Below are 11,044 nucleotides of genomic sequence, written 5' to 3'. Positions count from 1 at the left end.
GATGTGTAACCCCCTGGGACAGGATCTCCCCAGGACAGGACCCTCCTGGATGTGCCCCCCAGGACAGAAACTCCCCCTTTTCCCATCTGACTCTTAGCACAAACGGCCTCTTCCTTCTTGTCCAGGAAAAAGAAAGTGTTGAGAGGGCACAGCCCAATACCTCCATCCCCAAAATCTCCCCCTGCCTCCCTGAAGCCCCTGCTCCGCATTTTCCCTCTCCCCTGGGTGACCCCAACCCCTTCCTTGCTCAGGTGCTCCCCGGGATTGCTGAGCCAGGAACCGGGGTTGAGGGGACATGGCACAAACGTGAAGAAAAAAAGGAAAAAAGAGAAATAAAGAGAGGAAAATTCAAAGGCAGGGGAGGGCGCAGAAGCAGAGGTACCCAAGACCCCCATGTGATGCCTGCTCAGAAAAGGAGTACCCCAGGAGGGGCAGTGCTTGGCCCTCGGTCACCCCAAAATATGAGGGATTCAGGGAAGGAGCTGAGACACCTGTGCCCATCCAGAAACTGCTCATCCCTGGCAGCCCCCATTGTCCTGGAAACCAACCATGGGCGCCCCATTCCTTAAGTCCCACCGTGCCAGGGACCCCCATCCCAGTACTGACATTCCCTAGGATCTCCATGGCCCAGCACTCCATTTCCAAGGAACCATCTCCACTTCTTTCCATTCTCCGAAATCCTCTTTCCTCCAGGACCTTGATTCTCCCAGGATCCCCATTCCCACGGGACTCCCATTCCCCCAGCGTCCCCGTCCCATGGCCCCAAATCCCTGGAGCCCACGTTCCCCCAGGACTCTCCTTCCTGAGTCCCCCCAGCCCTGGGCACCCCCATTCCCTTGGCCCCCCCATCCCCATTGATTCCCCCTCCTCAGGACCTCCATTCCCCAGGACACCCATCCCCACGTCGTCAAACCCATCAAGCCCCCCACTCCTGGGAACCCATATCGCACCTTGCCCCACCCAGCCTTGTACCCATCCTGTCCCCAGCTTGTGGCCACCCTGCCCCCACCAAGGGCCACCTATATGTGGTGACGGACATGACCTCGCTTCCTTCCCCTTCATCCGAAGAGCCGCCAGCCAGGGGAGCGGTGGCCACAGCAGCGAGTGACAGCCAGTGCACATGGCTGGGGACACCGGGATGGCCGGGAAGGTGGCACTGCTCCTGTGGGGTGAGTGCCCCAGGCATGGGCCTGATACCCCAGAGATAGGGAGGCGAGGGGGCACAGGAGGGCTGTGGGATCTCCTGACGTCCCCAATGCCAGCAGAGCACAGAGCCCAGTGTGACCAGAGTTGTGGGGTGGCTTTGGGGACAGGAACACAGAACAGGAATAAAGAACTCAGATGTGGGGACAGGGGGATGGAATGTGGGGACAAGGATGTGGCAGAAGGAACCTTGGAGCTTGAGCAGCTGTGGGGACAGGGACACAAAGATGTAGGGACAGGGACAACAGGACCGGTACCATGTGCTTGGGCCATGAGTCCAGGTGCCATTGGAATGCGACGATGGGCACAGGGCCATGGGGATGTGGGGATGGGGCTGGCAGGGGTAACCTGTGCTAGCATGGGGCCCCATGCATGAGCATGGCTTGACTGCTGTGTCCCTGTCCTTGAGACATCTGTGCCACACCAGTGCCCCCACAGAGACTGTTTGGCAACAGCCCCTAAACCCCATGCCCCTGTGCCTCTGTCCCTGTAGTGCCACCCCCACCCAGCCCTGTCCTTTCTCCCTTCCAGCCCAGACCCTCGGCCTCGCTGGTGAGTCCTCAGGGGATGCCATGGCCCCACCCTGCTGTCCCCAGCCCCACACTGGCCCTGGCAGGCTGGTGTCCCCTGTCACCCGCAGGTGCCCAGACCACCCAGCTCCTGGTGGAGCCCCCCTGGAGGCCGGCGGTGCTGTGGGACCGGGTGACACTGACCTGCCAGGGCTCAGGGACTTCTGGTGCCACCATCTGGTACAAGGATGGGCAGCGGTGGGGGCAGGAAAGGCGCGATCACTTCACTGTCACTGAGATTGGCACCTACACGTGTGAAAGACCCGGCACCGGGCTCAGTTCTCCCGTGAGAGTCTCAGACGGTGAGGGGGATTTGGGTGTCCCAAGCCTGGCTCCCACGGGGTGTCTGAGGGCTCTGGGTGGTCTCTGCTCCATGGGTCACCTGCTGTGTGACCAGAGCCCATCCCCTGCTCTTGGGAAATCCCAGAGCATCCCAGATTAGTGGGACCCCCATGTTGGAACTGGGGACGCCTGGTGCTCTGGGTGTGACATAATGGGGGGTCCTGGTGCCATTGGGTGTGACAGGACCCCTCTGTCCCCCAGACCTGCTGGTGCTGCAGGTGCCGGCGTGGGCGCTGCTGGAGGGGGACACACTGGCACTGCACTGCCGGGGCTGGTGGAACAACATGGTCACCTCGGTGTCCTTCTACCACGAAGGGAAGAAACTGAGGGGACTCCGTCATAGTATAAAGCTGTCCCTGTCCCCCCTGCAGCTGAGCCAAATCGGCAAGTACAGCTGCAGGGCCTGGGTGGGATTCTGGGGGCAGCAGGATTCACCACAGGTGACAGTGACAGTGCAAGGTGAGCATCCCAGAGCATCCCAGTGTGGGGGAACCCGTGTTGGAATTGGGGACCCCTTGTACACTGGGTGTGACCCAATGGGGGGATCCCCATGCAAACGGGACCCTGTTGTGACAGGACCCCCCTGTCCCACAGCCCGGTTGGAGCTGCGGGTGTCAGCACGGGAGCTGCTGGAGGGGGACACGGTGACACTGCGCTGCCAGCGCTGGCGGGACTATCCTGTCACCAAGGTGCGATTCTTCCATGGAGACAAGGAGGTAGAGGGGTCCCGTAGTGGGACCGAGCTGTTGTTGTCCCTTCTGCAGCTGCACCACAGTGGAAACTACAGCTGCAGGGGCTTGGTGGATTCCAAAATGTCATCGTGGGCACAGTCGGCACCAGTGACAGTGACAGTGCATGGTGAGAATCCCCATGGCTGGAACTCCAATATCCTGACACCCAAAAAGCCACTTCTGAGCACACTCAGAGTCACAGTCCTCGCCTTCCCTCTCCTTCCCAGAGCTCTTCTCAGTGCCTGTGCTGGAGGGTCCCCTCGAGCCCATCGTGGGGTCCCCCCTGATTCTCAGCTGCCTCAGCACCCCCAGCCCCCTGCGGCCCCGAGCCCCCCTCCTACACGTGTTCTACCAAGATGGGCAGGTGGTGGGGGGCCCTCAGGGGTCCCCACAGCTGCTGGTGCCCGCCGTGGGGGTCTCCAACTTGGGGAATTACAGCTGCCAGGTGCACTCTGAGGGGGGGTCCATGTGAAAGAGCAGCGCCTGGATCCACATCATGGCGCGCAGTGAGTGTGGGGATGGGCACAGAGAGCCCCCAGAGACGCCCTGAGTGCCTTGGTTGGAGACCTCCAGGTCTCCCTGACGCCTTTCTTGGGTCCCCCCACCTCTCTCCTGTGTCCTTCACCCCTCTTTGATGTGACCCCATCCCCAACATCCCCCATCCCCTTGTCTCTATGCCCCCATACCAGGTGCCAGCCCCTCCCTGTGGCCTCAGCCCTGTCTGTGTCCCTGCAGTGCCTGTGGCCAATGCCACCATCACCCCCGGTCACCTGTCACACCAGATACATGCAGGTGACAACGTGACCCTGCGCTGCTCAGTGCAGGTGGGCTCAGCCCCTGTCACCTTCACCTGGCTGCACAATGGGCAGGATGTGGACTGGGGTCCCCTGCTGGAGCTCAGGGACACTGATGTCGGACATTCAGGCACCTACCAGTGCATGGCCACCAACCAGCTGGGACAGGACAGGCACCGCGTGTTCTGGGCACTCAGCCCTGAGCTGGCCCTGGAAGTGACACCTGGCTCACCCTGGGTCACAGGTGGGGTCACACGGGGTCACCAGGGAGTGCAGGAACCCTGGGGTGATGGGTGATCCTGATGTGTCCCCCTCTGTTTCTTGCTGTGGCCGCAGGGTTTGGTGGGGCCCTTTTGTTCCTGCTCCTGCTTGTGAGTGCCATTGTGGCCTGGCACTGGAGGCACCGTGTGGGTGGGTGACAATGGGGGCACAGGGCAGCACCCACAGCCCTTGACTTGGGAGGGGCTGAGTCCTCAGTGGCCATGACTCAGAGCTGTTGGAGGGTCCTGTCGGGATGTTGGGGGTTCTGTCAGGGGTCCCAATCCCTGCCAGGGTCGGGGCTCTGAGGGCTCAGGGTGTTGGTGCAAGTGTTGTGGTTCAGGGATACTGGGGGGGCATCAGGGATACTGGGGTGCCTGGGGAGAATTGTGTGTCTGGTGGTGGTTCAGCATTCCCAAGGGTGGATGGGGGCCCCTGGGTCTCCAAAGTCACCCCTCCAGTTTTCCTTTGCAGATGCCAGGAAGCACCAGGAAAGGTGAGTGCAGCCTCCAGCCATGATACACCTTTTACCCAAACTCCCAGCACCTTCCATCCCCTTTCCCACACCCCCTTATTCCCACAGGGCCCCCCAAGACCCACTGGCACTCCAAGTGGAGGATCCTCAGGCGTTGTACGTGGAGCTGCAAAGGCAACTGTGGGAACCCAGTGACATCTATGACAATCTACACCAAAAGTTGTGATGCTCTGGGAAGCGGGAGGCACTGGGTGACACTGGGGGTGCTGTCTCCATGGCTCCTGTGGTTGCCCATCCTTCCAAGGGAGGTGGTCATGGCTCAGGGGGAGGCTACACAGGGCACCCTGTGCTCCCCATTTCCTCTCCCAGTACCCCCAAGGGCTCCCCCATTCCTTTCCTTGTACCTGCAGGGGCTCCCCAGCCCCATCCAAGTGCTCAAGTACCTTCAGGGACTGCCCCATTCTCTCTCCACAGTGCTTGCAGTACACCCAGGGCTTCCCCATTCCCCCTCCCACTACCCCTGTCCCATCCCACTGTAAATGGGGGAGTCGGGGAGGATTCTTGCTGAAAGGTTTCTCGGGTGAAAATGAAGCACAAAAGTGGCAATATTATATCTGAGAACTGTTTATTGATAAAGGAGGGTAAGTGTTCTTACTGAATGTGGAGAGAAGGGAGTAGAAAGGGACAAGGATAGAGAGAGAAACAGCAGACAGGGACAGCGTTATTGCCAGGAGCCCGGGCGCTCTGTGAGCATCAGCTGGGCGGATGGAGTGTGTGTGCTGCAAGCCAGGGCGAGCCCACATGTCTTTTGTGAGTGGCTGGGCGTGATTTCCAAGGACGGCACCTGCGTGTCTCTGGCATGGGCGAGCGATGGCTGCAGGCTGGCTGCTGCGGGCTGGCTGTGGGCTGGTGCTGTGGCACTGGTGGCTCTGGGCTGGCTGCTGCGGGCTGGGGCTGCGGTGGGCAGGTGCAGCAGGCTCGGGGCTGTGGGCAGCACGGGAAACGCGGCAGAGGCGGCGGGTGGGTGCAGGCAGCATCCGCTCCATCAGGGAGGAAATGAAGGAATATCCAGGACAATCTGAAATGAGCTGCCTTGGGAAAGCAGCGAAGCAGGGAAGAATGGATGCGGACAGGGAAGAAGGAACAACCGGGAGGAAAAGGCGAGTGGGGGTAGTATCGGTGATGTTTTCCCAACATCTGGGAGGAATGATGCATCTGACTGCATCTTATCAGAAGGCTAAATAAATACATTATTATACTCTATTATTCTATATTATATTACATTACATCTAAACTGAATCTGCCAAGCACTCAACTGCATCCACTGCGCACAGTCTCATGACTGTCAGCCCACAGTCCCCACACACACACACACACCTGGATTAAATTGGTCTGTGAATCAAAACTGTCACACCGGAATCCAATCAAAAATTCCCTTCAGGTAAACAATCTTCCACAATGCATTCCACGTGTGAACAACACAGGAGCAGAAAATGAGATGAGAATTGTTTAGATCATTCTTTGCTTCTCTCACTGCTTCTCTCAGGTTCAGAGAATGTGAATCCCACAGGGGAGGAGGGCCAAACTTTCCCTCTGTGCAAGCCCCTGATCCCTGCAAGAAACCCAAAGCAAAACACTCCTGTTGTGTCACAGTTATCTGCTTTTATTTGCAAAGGCTCCTCCCACAGCCTAATTTCCTGGGCATTTTTTCATAGATATTTTTCCTAGGGCATCTGTCCCACCAGCCAGTGGGGGTCACTCATAGCCTGATCACTGAAGCTTTCTCTCCCCTGATTCTCTGTTGTGTGAAGCCTTGCCAGGGACAGGGTTCCCAGTACGTGTACAACCACAGAGTCATTTTTCACCTCATGTGTAGCATATGTTGAGACATAAATCAAAATCAGATTTGATCCTCTTAACCCCAGCGTGCTTAGTGGCTCTGCAGTCCCCCTCCCAGTGCTCCCAATGAGGTGGCTTACTGGTGCCCATCCCAGTTCCAAGGGGGCACAGGACCTGGTTCCCTGCTCCTGGGACAAAAATGCAGCTCTTTGGTTAAACTGGCAGAATTGATGTTTCTTTGATCAGCTCTGACAAGGAAGCTGAACAAGGGGGGAACCTCTCTAGGAATGGAAAATACCACCCCCTTCTCTCTGAACTATTATAATTTTGAAATTACAGGGCTTTTAGTTAAAGATGTGGGAACAGGAATAACAGTTCTTTACTGGTATGTATTGTGAGAAACAAGGTAATGGAAGTTGACTTTTACTGGATATTATATGAATTGATATTACATTATTGATTATACTGTTGATTAAATATTGTGATGTTGTTCAGATAGTGAAAAGTATTGTGGAGTGGCTGATGTTCTTGTGGCCATCCAATTGTGGGGCCCAGCCATGGCCCAGCCCCACTGCACAGGGATGGCCATTGCCCAGCCCTGCTCTGGCCAGGCCCAGGTGGCCAGCCAGGACCTGAGGGTCCCTCCTTGCCTTCTTGGCTTTGATTCTGGCAGCTTAAGATCTGCTGCGAAGGTGAGGATACTGTGGGGGGAAAAAGGCCTGCCTGTGGTTTGCCCAGCCCTGCAAGAAGCACAAAACTTTAAGGGAGCCCAAGCCGTGGCTCTGTGAGGGCCTCTGATGGTTTTCAGAGCAGGGCTGCCTGGAAATCCTCCCCTGCAGGGGCAGCTTTGCAAGAAACCAGTCCACAAATGCAGCAATTGATCATTTTGTCCCTTGCAGCCAGTGTCTGAGATAGCCCCAAAAGTCTTGCATATCCCACAACAAACTGCTCAACAACCTGACCGGGTCCCTGCTCCTTCCTGTCTCAAACCTGCAGCCCTTTAGAATGGCCCAGGTAGAATGTTTGGATTCTGGGGGTGGCTGTCAGACAAGAGGGAAAAGTGTGGAAATATGTAGCTGTGGCTCTGTCTGCAGCTGTGGTGGGGCTGTGGGGAGTGATCCTGTGTGGATTCCAGGTTTCCCCAAAGCTGCTCCATCCATGCTCTCCTCACCTGAGCGAGAGGCTGAGTGTGTGCAGGAATTGTGGTGCAAAGCTACCACAGGTGCTGCTGTGGACCTGAGATGAGCCTGAGATCAGGCGCTGCCTTCCTTCCATTCGGGATCATGGAGAGTGGTCGCGGGTGTTGTGCAGGGCGTGTGCCTGGCCCCGGGACACTGCTACGCTGCCAGTGGGCACTGGGATCCAACCTGCTGCCTTGGCGGCTTCTGCCCGCTGCCGGTGGTGGTGCCGGGACCGATTGGTGCCCGTGAGTTTGCAAAAGGAGCGATTTCCCCTCCTGCCTCCCGTCTGAGGCTGCCATGGCCCCTGAGGGGATGGAGCTGGACCGGGGCGCCCCCTGCTGGCTGGGAGTGCTCTCTGCAGCGCCCCCTGCTGGCCGCGGTTATAACTGCCACAAAAACCAACAGCGCTGAGCGGGAGGGAAAGTTCTGGGTTTTTGTTGTTTGTTCTGTTCTGGTTTATCAATTTCCCAGGAAAGAGCTGGTATTCCTTTTCCTTCACTTTGGCCGGGAAGCTAGAACATATTTGAAATAAAAAAAAGTTTCTGAGATGGGTTTCTTTCCATTCCAGGAATTTTTCCCAGGTTCCTTGGTCGATATTTCTCATTTAAATGAGTTGCCAACTACTGGGTTCCAGCGTGGAGGTGACAGTTACCCCATGAGCAGATAGGGCCAGGGACTTGGCTACCTCATGCTCTGCCTTTTAAGCCAGTTGTGTCACCAAGGGTCCTCTCCCCAGCTGGCACTTCTGGTCACCTGGCTACTCAGGAGCTTGCTTTTTCAAAGTGTCACACTTTCCCCAGTGTGCCATGGCTGACAGATGATGGACAGATGGGGCCCTGTCTCATCGAAAGCAAGGTCTGACCCACCCCTGCCACACACAGCTGTTCCAAAATGTCTCCAGACTTCAAATTTTTCCTGTCTTTGACACCTCACCCTGTGCCATGGCCTGATCCCAAATGCCCTGGGCAAATTGGAGGCTCAGGAACATCCTCAGGGCCTTTGTGACATCCTGGTGTGGGGAACATGGCAGAGGAGGGGTTTGGGACAGGGGACAAGAGAATCCAGAGCCTCCTGAAGGCCACTTTGGCCATCAGAGCAAGGAAGGTCCAGGGCTCTGCCAAATTCCTCTGGTGGAGGAAACGTGATGCAGGGGAAGTGTTCGGGGTTTGTTCTTTGTTGGTGGCTTTCCCTGGAAATCGTTCCTTTTGTGACAATTTGGACTCTGAACCTTGTTGCTGTTGTTGTTGGTTTTGTTCTTTCCTTACTGATTCAGGAATTGTCAGACTTTAGGGATCTTTGTGCCTCCAGGGAGCGGTAGCGAAAGAGGCAGCAGGCCGTGGTTTTAAGTGGCAGTGCAGAACTGGAGAATCCCAATCCTAAAGCCCCACAAAGCTGAACAAACACCATCTCTGCCAGTTTAACCACACAGCTGCATTTCGGACTAAATAAGAAGGAAATGGATCCTGTGTCCCCTGGCACTGGGAGGAGCCTGGGGAGCCACGGGTGTACTGGGAGCACTGGGACGGGGAAAGGGGAGCACTGGGGGCCCTGTGCAGCCCCCCTTACTTGTGGCCATCACCCCAGGCCGGATGGGCCACCACGGGAGCCATGGGATGGGGACTTCCAGTGTCCCATATTGTCACAGCAGGTTCCCATGCATGTCACTGGTGTCCTGCAGTCGCCCATGTGGTCCTGGCAGCTCTGTGTGGGTCACCTGGGGGTCCTTGGGGGGGACAGTAAGAGACACCTGGCTTGGGGTGACATCCATGGGTGACATGTTCATGTCCCCACCCATCCCCCATACTCACCCGCTGCCCCCTCATGTCCAGCCCCTCCCTCACCTGCAGGGGATAAGGGGGTTCTGGGGGGCCCTGTGGGGATAGGGGGGGTCTGAGGGGTGTCTGGGGAGGGGGTCAGGGAGAGTCATGGCTGGAACTCCCCACTCACCTGTCCTGGGATTTCCTGAGAGCTGCAAGAAAAAGAGGATGGGGTGATCATGGGGTCCCCTGGGCCCCAACTCCACCTGGGACCTTTAAATGCCCACTGGAGCCCTGAGCCCCCACCAGACACTGATTTCTACTGGACTGCCAGGCCCCTGCACCCCAAAGCACCCCTGAGGAGCCCCAGGACACCTGAGGCACCCAGGTACTCCAACCCCCTCCCCAGGAACCCTGAACCCCTGAGCACCCCTCAAGCCTCAAGGAACCCCAAGAATGGAATGCAGAGAAGCCTCCAAACTGCTTCAGAATCCCTGAGGAGCTCTTAACATCCCTGCACAACTCTCCAACACCTCCCTAAAAGCCCCCAGGAGATCCCAGTGTCACCCCAATATTCCTCAAGGCCTTTCCTGGGACAGCCCAGGACCCTCCAAAAGACCCCCAAGCAAAGGTCAATGGGGGCTCAGCTTCCTCCAGCTCAGGGGCTCTGGGTGATGCCCCAACAGACCCCCAGTGCGTGGGGCTTCCCCCCAGTTCCTGTAGGACCTCGTCCCCCACCCATTGTCACCCACCCCGGTCGTGCCAGCAGTGACAGCCCCCGATGACAGCCAGGAGCAGGAGCAGGAACAGGGGGGTCCTGCCGACATTCACAGCCACTGCTGGGGACAGAGGGGACACATTGGGGTCACCCTGAACTGCAGGGGCGCTGAACATCCCAGCAAACCTGTGTGATCCCACCTGTGACCCAGGGTGAGCCAGGTGTCACCTCCAGGGCCAGCTCAGGGCTGAGTGCCCGGAACACGCGGTGCCCGTCCTATCCCAGCTGGTTGGTGGCCACGCACTGGTAGGTGCCCGAATGTCCCACATCAACGGCTCCGAGCTCCAGGAGGGGACCCCGGGCCACCTCCTGCCCATTGTGCAGCCAGGTGAAGGTGACAGGGGCTGAGTCCACCTGCACTGAGCAGCACAGGGTCACGTTGTCACCTGCACTCACCTGGTGTGACAGGGGACTGAGGGTGATGGTGGCATTGGCCACGGGCACTGTGGGGACACAGACAGGGCTGGCATCTCGCTAGGTGAGAAGGGGGTGCCGTGGGTGTGGTCACCCCCAACCCGAGGGTCCTGCTCACCCAGGACGGTGACATTCAGGGGGTCACTCTCATCCACGCTGTTCCCGTCACTGACTCGGCACCGGTACTGGCCGCTGTCATTGTCCCCAACGTGGTGCAGCTCCAGGTGGCGGCTGGTGCCCAGCAGTGCCCCCGAGCCCTCCCGGTGCCAGGAGAAGGACGCAGGACCTGTCCTCATGGCCACCTCACAGCTCAGCACTAGGCTGTCCACGAGTGCCACCTGTCCCCCGGGTGGCTGCACTGACAGGGACACCCCCGAGAGTGGGACCCCTGTGGATGGACACAGAAGGGATTGGGGACCCAGGAAGGGTGGGAGACACAGGAGGGGAAAGAGGGGATTAGAAGGGCACAGACAGGATCCCAGTTAGCAGAAGGGGACCCTGGGAGTCATGTTGGGACCTAGGGACAATGGTGAGACCCCATGGAAAGGTGCAGAAACCCAGGCAGGGATGGGGAACCACAAGAGAGACTGAGGAGTCTCAGGGAATGATTTGGGGTTTATAGATAGGCCGGAGGACCCATGGAAGGAAGGGACAGCGACGGTGGAGCAGAGACCTTGGAAAGTGTGGGGAATCAAGGGAGGGA

Source organism: Melospiza melodia, chromosome 25 (assembly GCF_035770615.1).
Source record: "Melospiza melodia melodia isolate bMelMel2 chromosome 25, bMelMel2.pri, whole genome shotgun sequence".
NCBI lineage: Eukaryota > Metazoa > Chordata > Aves > Passeriformes > Passerellidae > Melospiza > Melospiza melodia.
Note: the sequence above shows the minus strand (reverse complement) of the source record.